We start from the raw sequence: 12,384 nt of genomic DNA on the forward strand, positions 1-12,384 counted from the left end.
GCGAGTGAATCCAGTCCTGCATTTTTTTAATAGGCATTAGATCAATTTTTAGGTGAGCCAGCAAAGATTTTAGTTTTAAAAACTGTTTCATGCAAAGAAAAAGACCTCTAAATATCAGGAGCTGGCTACAAAAGCCTTGGGGAGAACAAAACAAGAGACCAATAAGCCACAGGAGGATAGAAAAATGCAGTAGATTTTGATAAAGGGGAAAAAAAAAACCAACCACTAAAAAGATAGCTGTATTAAAAAATAAGGAGGAAGAAAGTAGGCAAAGAAATAAAGAGAAATGACTCTAAGTTAAAGCCAATTCACATAGGTTGACCGACCATAATCAATTGCCCTGTTGGTGGTCTTCAAATAAAGGTCAGACAAAATTGTACCGAAATCCACATGGGGATTATTTAAGTGCTTATTTAAGACAGTAGGTTGCTTGTGGGAGGTAGTGCTCAGTGCTAGTTTCCCTGTATTTCTAACAGTGCTTAATTAGTTTATTATTGTATTTGGAATTACTCCTTTCTTAGAGACTTCAAAGACTTTTTGTACTGTTCAAAACTCTCATCCGTCCACATATCTCCCCAGAGCCGCAACAGAAACATAAGGTTTTGAGTTCAAATTCTATAGCATCATCTTTGCATCTTACCAAAATTCTCAGGCCTCACCAATAAGCTCCTACGCAAACGATCAATCAAAATATCACCCTCTGCTCCATTTGTCAATGCTCGTCTTCTGCCCCTATCATTGAAGCAGCATGCCATGAGCTCCATGCACTTGAGAACCTTGTCATTCCAAGATTGATGATGAAATCATGGCTGTTTACCCTTTGGCAAGCTTAGTTATCACGCACAGGGTGACAAAAATATTTATCTAGAATGGTCTGCTGACCTTCTGTTCCCACAGAAGTTGGATAATTGGAAAACATGTGCAGTAACATAGTCTGTATGGTCACACAGGCAAGAGAATTGTGTACAGATTCTGAATGTAACCTACATAGATTGAAAAAAACTTTCAGAGCAGGGACAGCATTGCTGTGTATTCTCCTTGTTTCTGTAACACATGACAATGCTTTAAATCAGGTATACAAGCTTGCGGACAGTTTCCCAGTGGTTGAGAATGCAGAGTATCTTTTTGCTAAAATACTTCATCTCCTTACCCACCCAAGGGAGAAGCCAAAACCTTCCAAAAGATAGTCCTGTGTGTGACTTTAGCAAATCCAAAATAACTTTTTTTTTTTTTTTTCCCAGTCTTGCAACTCAGGCCTGTCCAAGGCTTTGCAGGTAGACCATTTAAAGCCTCTAGATACAATATGTGAGCGTAATAGCCCTGTGAAAGTCTTAGGTGGAAAATGCTGTACTCTTTAGAGCAAGTGGCTTAAGACCATTTTTTTTGAGACCCAAAAGGGACCTGTGAGTAGTCAACACAGGGCCCTTTCAGAAACTTCTTGTTCTCATGTTTGTTAGGTAGCCTTCAGCTCAGTGGTCTCACTACCTAAGAGGACCTCATCCCTAGCACCCATCACCGTCAGCCAGCTCTACGCTGCAGGAACCAAGGGGATAGGAAAGCACTACTGAGCAGCTGTTGTCTTTGCCAATCTGCTATGATAAAAAACAGAGGGAAGGACCACTGCATGAGAAACATGGAGCTAGCTGCTGCTTGGCTGATTGCCACCCTGCTGTCCCATCGTGGTGTCCAGCATCAGGTTGTGTACAGGATTTGAGCTCATTGAATGAAGCATGTTGTTTCAGACAGCTCACTTTTTTTCTCTTGGCAATAAAGTTGTCAGTCCCTCAGAGGCTTGCAAGTAGGAGGCTGAACATTTCCTAGAAGTGCCAAAGATAAGCTTGCCTTCAGGAAAGACTGTGATACTAAGGAAGAGAAGATATTTTTAGGTGTGTTGGTGTGGAAACCAAGCCTTGGGTTGTGGGGCAGGAAAGCAGATTGACCAGCATCTATAATGGAGCTGCAAAGAGAGAGTAGCTTGACTTACTGAAAGAGTTAGAACCTTAGCTTAAGCAAGTGCATGTATTATAGGGTCTAACTGGAACTTTCAAGGCAAAAATTCTCCGGAACAGAACAATTCACTCTCCATGATCATTAATGTGAGTTTAAACCTAATTTTACAGAGGGCCCGAAATGGTAGCACTGTTGGGTCCTTGTGCTGCTCACTGCATCATAAATATATAAGTAGCACAGCAACATACAGACCTACTTTAGGACTGAAACTACTGTGAAAAGTGTCCTTTAAGGCAAAATTGATTTCATAATATATGAGTACTGTAGGGAACATTTTCCACTCTTTTTTACAGAAAGTGTGCAAGTTGGTCTCTATCTTTCACAAAATGGTATTTGATATGAACTATTATTAGCTGAAAAAGATAATCTGTTCAGTGAAACATGCTCATTTTCTGGTCCTAAATTGTTTCTGCTCCCTAAAAGCACCAATCCTGCAGTAATTCAGAACACAGGCTCTGCTAATGTTATGCTTGACGCACATATTTATCAATCCGATAATTATGCTTAAAATAAGGGAGGGAAACAAAAAAAGGCTGACTGAGAAAGAATTCTGATCAAATGCTAGAGGCAGACACTGTTCATGTCTGCTACCACAGAGGTTTATGAGAAAACAGAAAGATAAAATGCAATTTTACATTTTATTCAGTGCTGTTTATTCAGCTCTTTTTCCCTAAGAATCATTATCAATATTCTGTAGTTATTTATGCTTCAATTTCTGATGGAGCTTGGGCTTGGTCAGCAAATCTTTTCTAGAATAAAGCATTCTTTCTTTTTTATATCTGCTCACAGATGTTTTAGGATGAGATATTGATTATCCTGTAAATGGACAAGAAAGCACTTGCTTTTGAACCAGAGGCTTGTTTTCCTCATTACAGCTCTAAACCACTTGCTGTTTTTTTAAACCTATTCAGTCCCCTGGTTCTGTTTTATCAGCTTCCCTTCAGGGTTGTTTTGGTGGTTTGTTTTTTTTTTGGCCTCTCTCAAATCCTTGAGGTTGCAAAATTCCTAGGGTATTTCACTATTCATGCTACATAGAGCTGAGAAAACTAAGGGGCGAGTGTGTGTGTGTATTTCTGTATATGCTTTAAAAACTTAGTGATCCAGTGATACTGCCATTCAAATATTACTAGTTACATGCTTTCTTGGTGAGTTGACCTCGGCTGGTCACCAGGTGCCCACCCAGCTGCTCTCTCACTCTCCCTCCTCAACAGATGAGGGACAAAATAAGACAAAAAAGCTTATGGGTTGAGGTGCAGACAGGGAGATCACTCATCGTTTACCATCAGGGGCAAATCAGACTCATCTTAGTTGTGGTAAATGGAGTTAAGTCCAGTTGGTGGCCGGTCACGAGCGGTGTTCCCCAGGGCTCAGTTTTGGGGCCAGCCTTGTTTAATATCTTTATCGATGATCTGGATCAGGGGATTGAGTGCACCCTCAGTAAGTTTGCAGATGACACCAAGTTGGGTGGGAGTGTCGATCTGCTGGAGGGTAGGATGGCCCTGCAGAGGGACCTGGACAGGCTGGATCGATGGGCTGAGGCCAACTGTATGAGGTTCAACAAGGCCAAGTGCTGGGTCCTGCACTTTAGTCACAACAACCCCATGCAGCGCTACAGGCTTGGGGAAGAGTGGCTGGAAAGCTGCCTGGCCAAAAAGGACCAGGGGGTGTTGGTAGACAGCTGGTTGAACATGAGCCAGCGGTGTGCCCAGGTGGCCAAGAAGGCCAACAGCATCCTGGCTTGTATCAGGAATGGTGTGGCCAGCAGGAGCAGGGAGGTGATTATTCCCCTGTACTCGGCGCTGGTGAGGCCGCACCTGGAATACTGTGTCCAGTTTTGGGCCCCTCACTACAAGAAAGACATTGAGGTGCTGGAGCGTGTTCAGAGGCGGGCAACAAGGCTGGTGAAGGGTCTGGAGCACAGGCCTTATGAGGAGCGGCTGAGGGAACTGGGGTTGTTTAGCCTAGAGAAGAGGAGGCTGAGGGGAGACCTTATCGCGCTCTACAACTAGCTGAAAGGAGGTTGTAGTGAGGTGAGTGTTGGTCTCTTCTCCCATGTAGTTAGTGATAGGACGAGAGGAAATGGGCTCAAGCTGCACCAGGGGAGGTTTAGGTTGGAAATTAGGAAAAATTTCTTTACAGAAAGGGTGGTCAAGCATTGGAACAGGCTGCCCAGAGAGGTGGTGGAGTCACCATCCCTGGAAGTGTTCCAAAAACGGGTCGATGTGGCACTTGGGGACATGGTTTAGTCTAGACTACCCTTGATTGGTTTAGTGTGGACTTGGTAGTGTAGGATAATAGGTTATAATAGTGTAGGATAATAGGTTATAATAGTGTAGGTTGGACTGGATGATCTTAAAGGTCTTTTCCAACCTAAATGATTCTATGATTCTATGAAAATTAATTTAATTTATTGCCAATTAAAAATAGAGGAGGATAGTGACAAAGAAAGACAAAACTAAAATACCTTCCTCCATCCTCTCTTCTTCTGAGGCTAATCTTCACTCCTTCACTCCTGACTCTTCTACTGGAGGAGTGGGGGAGGGAGGAATGGGGAATAGGGGTTGCAGTCAGTCCATAACACTTTGTCTCTGCTGTTCCTTCCTCCTCACTCTGTTCCCCTGCTCCAGCATGGGGTCCTTTCCACTGGCTGTGGTTTTTCAAGAACTACTCCAGCGTGGGTGTCACGGACCCTGCCAGAAAACCTGCTCCTGCAAGGACTCCTCTCCATGGGCCGCAGCTTCCTTCAGGGCATGTTCACCTGCTCCAGCATGGTCCTCCATGGGCTGCATGGGGACAATCTGCTTCAGCATGGTCTTCTCCAGGAGCTTCAGGGCAATTTCTGCTCCGGCACCCGGAGCACCTCCTCCCTCTCCTTCCTCTCTCAGCTTGGTGTCTGCAGTTTCTTTCACATTTTCTCACTCCTCTCTCACAGCGGCTGCACAGTGTTTTTTACCTTTTCTTAAATACGTTGTCACAGAGTCACCAACAGCATTGCTGAGGAGCTCAGCTTTGGGCAGCAGCAGGTCTGTTTTGGAGATGGCTGAGACTGGCTCTGTCTGACGTGGGGGCAACTCCTGGTCTCTGCTCACAGAGGCCACCCCTGCAGCCCTTCCACTACCAAAACCTTGCCACATAAACCCAGTACATTTTTGTTTGTTTGTTTTTCAAACTACAAAGGAGTATTTACCTTGGAATGTAGTGGCCGTCAAGGACACCTTTGAAAATCTTAGAAATCTGATTTCTTATCATTGGTATCAAAATATGTGAGCTGAATCTCAAGAGAAAACTAGCAGGCTGAGAACAAGAGCCAGTTCATGAGTGTCTTGTTTTCTTGTTAATCCAAGAAGGACTGGCCTCCTGAATAAGTAATTCACAGCCCTACCAGCTTCCTAAAGACCCGTTTGTACTGGCTGCATCAGATAAAGCTGGAAGTTCACAAGTATGAAAAAGAAATCACAGGAGACAGAGAAGTGAGGGCTGAAACATCAGAGGAGTAAATAAGTGTCAGAAGTGAATGGAGGCAACCTGTGTTTATTTGTGCATCTTTGGCCTTACAAGATCTGGGTGGCCACAGAGCACACATGAGGCAGCGGTAAATTTCTGAAGTTTCTGAACTAGAAAGTTCATTGTAAGCATACTCTTATTTGATTTTTACAGTCAAACATTTTTGTCTCCCAAGCACTGCAAACTATTGCAAAAGGCACCCATATTTTAAGTGAAAATGTGTGAATGAAAAAAAACTTAGTGCCTTCAGGCTGAAGGGCAATTTGGAGGGGGAGGCAAGCATTGCTTTTAGTGGAAAAAATGCTTGTACTAGGAAGAGACTTAATATCGAGAAGCTGGTGTTATAATAACCCACAAGTGTTGTAACACAATATCACATAACATCTAGGTCTTGGGTCACCACCATTCTCTTACATGGACAGTCATGGGCTCAACTTTTGCCTCGCAGTAATGAGCGTGAATATCAAGGTCTGTGAAATTACACTTGTGTAAAAACTGTGTGGCTGGAGGTTGTAATTTAGAAAAGCGATGAATGGAATCACAATAATCTTTAAAAGTATTCTCGAAGGGAGCTTGAGGCATAGCATCCCCTAGAGTCAGCGCTTCCTGAAATGACACTGTTAATGAACGCATGACAAAAGCATTTCATATCACCCACATTAAAGAAAAAGCATTTTGCATCTTCTTGCCTCTTCCGTGAGCTAGACTAATAGTTTCCTATGGCAATATCCTACCACATACTTCCAGTCGGTGAGAATAAAGCACATTCCAACTCACACATTGAAACAAAGCAGCTCACCAGGGTGCAGTGTGGAGAGCTGCTTCCTCTCCTGGCAAGTGCTATCTAAGAGGCAGCACCCTGCTTTGCTATACGCCCATCAGTGTGTATAGCTTAACACCTCTTCCCTTTCCTTTCCTCTGTTTACAGTGGGGCTGTAATTGACCCCTACTAACTTCACACCTCTTTTCCCTTCCCAAAAGCAGCTGAACAACTTCCAGGCTATGGTAGGACCCAGTCTCCCCGCCAGGCTGACACTCTTGCATCAAATTCTTTGACAGAACACTTCATACACACAACTGTTGGAAGAATTTGAAGAATTTGACCAGTGACAAATTATTGGTTTGGTTAAGCTGGGAATTGTGGTCCACTAATGTGCTGCTTGGGATCTTCCAAGCTATTCCAAGCTCATAGCAAGCCAAAAGAAAAAAAAAAAAACAAAGGATTCACATCCGTTTCCCTTTTGTTTCTTGAGGTATATTCCAGGCTGGGCTGTCAGTGTAAAACAAAGACTTCTCAGTGAACATAATACAGTGCTGTAGGGATTACTTTGCTCTTTTAGGGAAAGACATTCTCAGCTAACAAAGAAGAGGCATCAGGTGAAAATTCTGTTTTGCCTGGAATATTTTGAAGCTCTGGAAAGCATTTTGCTTACTGGGGTGCCCATGGGAGCCCGGCAGTCCACCTTGGGAATGCTGACTTCATGTGTACCCATCATTCTGGGGCTGGACTCGGTTACTGTGATGGCCCTCCTACATCCCACATCACTAAAACAGCGCACTTAGAACTACTAATTGATTGATACCTGTAAATATGAAGCAAGTGAAATAAATCAAATTCTCAGCTAGTGTAAATTATCCTAGCCTGAATGGTTTCAGTAGTTAAGCAAAACTGAAACAAGAGATAGGGGAATCTGCCGCAATATATGAAATATTAAATAGTAGAATATATTATATGTGTGTGCGTGTGTTCACATCCATATAACCAGAATACTATCAGCATTCTGTCCTGATCTTTCTTAACTCAACCTCAAAATGGACCCAGTTGATGATATTCTGAGGATACCAGGTTTTATAAAAAAAAGAAACAAAAACAACAGGGGAAAGCCTGTAATTAATGCATGAAGCCATATCTCAGCAATACTGTTTCCTAGTTACGGCCAGAAGTCCATGGGGCTACTATTCAGAGCTGAACTGGAACAGATCTGAGGTTGGGTGGCACCGACATGCCTCTGACAAGATGAGCTGTTCAGAGGTGGTGTCATTAAAAAGAATGTGCCATTTTCTGACACAACTGAATACGGTACTTTGCCTACCAAAAGACAGAAAAAGTAGTCTTTTACCTAGAACTTTTCTCATTTCTCTCAGAATGCCAGTAAAAAAACCGCATGATTCCTTCCAGCTACCAAATTATTCTTGCTTTTAAAACCTTCTTTTTCCCTTTAGCTTCTGATGATTGACTCTCCCTGTAAACTGCTTTGTAATGCTCTGTATGGAGGACAGTATATAAAAATAAATTGCATTGAGTTTGATCCAAACATCATTTGACTCAAAATTACACTGAGGTTTTGGGTTGGTTTTTTCCCCCTCCCCATTTCTAGCTCTGACTGGCAAGGTAAATGATTTCTATTTGCTATCATAAAGGCTAAATAAAAGGGCAAACAACTCATTGCTGTTTCAATAAAATTCATGTTGTTATTTCAAAGTGTAATTCTCCTTTGTCAGCCCCCACTCCCATATACTCATTCATACACAGTACCACTTGGACCACTGATGCATTTGTATATTACGGAGTCTGCAGAAATTATGGGATCAGGTTATACCTCTTTTGGTAAACCTGATCACTGGAGAACGAGTGAGTCCACTGGAAAATTAGCCTTTATTTACAACACTGACAACAGTGAAAAGATGTAGCTTCTTGCTATCGTACCGAGGTTATTACCTTCCTTGTAGTAAATCTCAGGACACCCAATTAAAGTTAACCCGCAGCTTGGAACAAGCAGCCTGTGAAGTTTCCTGGAAATAGCTGCCATATTGTCATTCAAATTCAAACTTTATACTAAACACTGCAAGACAGTGACAAAACATCTAATTACCTGATTACGCTGCAAGAATAGTTTCTTACATGTACTGAATTTTGCATACCATCAGTGAGTACAGACTGTTCATCACTGACTCACATAAACAAAAAAAAAGAAAATAAGATAGAACAATGGGTTTCAGCTACTATTGTTCCCAAACAACAGAGATATTTTTGCTAGTACTTCAAAATAATAAACCTCTCCAGCAAAGTGAGAATTCTGGGGACGTCCAGCTCAGGAACAGAATTTTCTGTTTTGGTTCTGACCCTGCATGAGGTGTGTGGTGGCCAGAGACTGGCCATCTGCATGGCCAAAACCAGGGCACCACAACGAGAGCTGCGCACTGGCTGTTTGGCAGAGGTGGTGCTTCTCGGAGTAAAAAGATTTTCTATGAGACAGCGAAGAAAAAAAAAAATGTACCCTTAGGCTTATTATTTCACATTTGCCTGCCCCTGGCACTGTGGGGCCAAAACACAGATTCCTGTGGTGTGAACGAGGGTGGGGATTAGCAGCTGCTTCATGAGAAGGCCTTGTGCATTTGCCCTTACCCTGGAGAGATCCCATCATAACCACCCAGGCGCCGCAGTGAAAGCTCAGACCCAGACAGTTAAAGAATATTTCGGTTTTGTGCCCAGGTTTATCCCTCAGCTGCTCATTCGTCTGACCAACACAACCGGTGACAAAAGCAGAGGAGCATCAGCGAGGAAGCTGCAGTATTTTCCCATCATCTTTTCTTTTCTGCTGATTAGGTTTACCATGGCTGGCCTGCCAGCCGACTGCTCAGACAATACATCTGGTACTCCATATGCAAAACTAAACATTGGTAAGGTGCTCTAATTTCTTTTACTACAGTTTGGGGCAAGACAGAGGGAGAAAAAGGGCTTTTTTGACATCTTATGACAATAACAATTTCCGCATAGGCAGTCTTTTAACTGTGCCAGTGCTGCACTTTGAGTATCTTCACATCAGCCATAACATAGTCCTGCTTCTTCACGGTCCCAACTGTCACACCATTAAACATAAATCGTGGCCTCAAGGGACCCTCTTTTCCAGAAGGGAGAAGCAATTTAGGCTCCATAACATATCAGTCTCCAGCTTGTCCTGAAAAGGCTGTCAATTGTGCTGAATTATGTATAAAATCAATGCAAGGTGCTGTCTGCCAGAGATGGGTTGACATTAGCAATTTCATTTTCACTGAGGGGGATCACAAGTCCCAAATCTTCATGACCGCAGAGTAAGTGCTCATTCCTTCCCTACTTCTCTAGTTCCAAAATTATACCCATTTTGTTGCATTTTTAGAATTAAAAAAAGGTTTCACAACAAGATGATGCTGTCATGAAACACCTCTCTAATTGTCTGCAATGGGCAAATTTATGTACTGTTGTCAGTGGGATACTATTATAATCCGCCCTTTTCTACTCTAATTTCATTACACTCTTTATTAAATGGACATTTGCAAACATGCTTTTTTGTGGGGGATCCCACACAGTGTTATATTCAAGTAATAAAAATAGCACTCAAAGGCTCACAAGGATTTTCAATGGTGGAGAAAAATCTCCCCTGCAATAAGATGCCCAAATATGCATAAGTACTGCGTATTCATGTGAGTTGGGAGGACAAACAAGTTTGTGATGATCTTCAGGGAGGACTGATGTTTTATTTGACACTGATTATGAATCATGTCCTTGTAAAATCACCATCACTGTGCAGGTGTATTGAATGAACAGGGACTGTGGCCCACAGATCTACAATAAAAACACATGCAGCATATAGCTCATGACCCAGCACTTTACTACATGCTTTGTTACTGCTGTATGTATGACTGGAGCAGTGTTGAAATCTAATTTCACGGAGTGATCTTTTCCCTCTCCTCTAGAATGGCAGCTGCTCTGATATTCATTCCTGTGGCAGCTACTAAAGGTCCGAGTATCTACTGGTGTTTGAGACCATCAGCCAACAAAATCGCCATCAAAATTCTCTTCCAAATACTCAGTTCTGAAATAGATTTCTGTAAAAGCTCATTTAAACAGGGTCACCTGTCATCACAGCATGCTCCAGAATTCAGCAAACATAGCACCTTAGTGAACAGAACGAGTTGTAGTAAACATAAAGTCATTAAAGGACATTTTTCAAAAAGAAGTCAACTGACAATTCATAACAATTTGGAATTGTGATGCCAGTCTGTTTTCTGAAACAAACGTGTTCATCCTTATATTACCGGCTGTTCAATGTTGTTTAGCTTCATATACTATCATATATGGCTGCAGGAATATTAGACTTAAATGTTTTCTCTGAGCTGAATGCTGCTTCAAGGGCATCCACAATGGCAGCATCTCCATTGACTCAGAAGCTTTGCATCTGAACCCATTTTTGAAGGGCTGTATTCTACCACTCTTACTTACGTTCTGTAATTCCTTGCTCCAGTAGACATGTTGACACTACTGAGTTTCAAAGCGGCAAAATTTTTCATGAGAACTTGACCTGATGGACTGCTATTCAGCAAAGGATTGCCTTCCAGTCTCTGAAGAACAAGCCTGAAGGCTTGTGCTCAAAATATTTCTTTGTGGTCCTTGTCCCATATGAAAACTTTATTGCCATTTGAGTCTTGCCTTCAAAGAGTTGCAGGCTGAGTGGGAATGTCCAGAAAACAATTTACTTTGTGAATAAATGCAAAGGATTTGCAATCTATTTCTTTCAGGATAAAATCTAGAGCTTTCCAGAGGTTTTCATGGCAAAACTCAAAAGACTGTTTTCAAAATAATGGTTAGGGCATTCACTCAGCAGATAAAATACCAAGGCACAATTCCCTTTTCCTGAACATGGACTGGTACTTTTAGCACTCCAAACAGTAGTTTAGGCTTTAAAGTCTTTTCTCAGGAACAGCAAATATTTAATTAGTCATACCAACAGAGAACAACAGGCAACACCAAAGCGACTAACTCAAAGTTAGAGCTTGGACTTAAGACACTCTGCAGTCAGATTATTTAGGCTCTAGTCGGTGTGAATTCTTGCTACCCAAAAAATGGGAAGATCAAAAAACTCAGCAATAGCCCGAGATTCTTCTGTTATGAGACATGACAGCAGAGCAGGTCTTTGAAGTTGCCTCTCCCAGTCCATGAGGAGTTTTTAAGGGTTGGGTTTACTCTTTTTGGTTGTTTTTCTTGGTTGCCTTCATTCTGCCCAAATGAGGAAAAATCAGTTCTCAGAAATATAGGGCACTGAATATTGCTTCCTGACTAGGTCAGGCTAAAAGATTCATTTTTGTTTATTTCTCAGTTTATCTTAAAATAACCTCACTGAGCAAAGTGCTCTTTATTAACTTCAAGTCAAAACATACCAATAATGATTCTACGTTTTTAGTGTAATTCCCTCTAATCATCCTAGCATAAAAATTCTGCTTGTTTTTATATCTGCTTTATACAATGCCAACAGTAATGAATGTTCTAGAATTGGAACATAATTTTGATTATCTGGCCATTACTTTTGATTTATGGAGCACAGAGACAGCTGGGTTTTTATAAGCTCACCCTGCAGTACTGCAGATAACAAATGTAATGTAATAATCAAACTTCTGTAACATGGAACACAGAAGGGGTGGCCCCACAGATCTGTCTGTCTATATATACCCATACAACATCAACAAATTTTATCTTCAGGAGTAGGAGTATAAAAATAATTTGCACAATGCTGCTATTCATTATTCATACCCAGAGCGAAATATGTTGCTTTCAGAATCAGTATCTAGGCTCTGTGGGAGGGGGTGAACCACCTGAAGGTGGTTTCACGAAATTACATAAATGCGTACCACCATGAGGTTTACCAATGCATTAATGTCAAAAAAAAAAAAAAGCCTCTCAAAAGAAATATATTTTAAGAAGTCGAAATAAATATAAGACATTGAGAACAATGCAAAATCTAATTTTTTTCTGGGTGCCACACAGCAAAATACAAAGTCAACAAGAATGTTCCCCATTAGAAGGAAAAATAAAATCAGCCACTTCAAGGAAGAAGA

The sequence above is a fragment of the Pelecanus crispus genome, chromosome 2, assembly GCF_030463565.1.
Source record: "Pelecanus crispus isolate bPelCri1 chromosome 2, bPelCri1.pri, whole genome shotgun sequence".
Classification (NCBI taxonomy): Eukaryota; Metazoa; Chordata; class Aves; order Pelecaniformes; family Pelecanidae; genus Pelecanus; species Pelecanus crispus.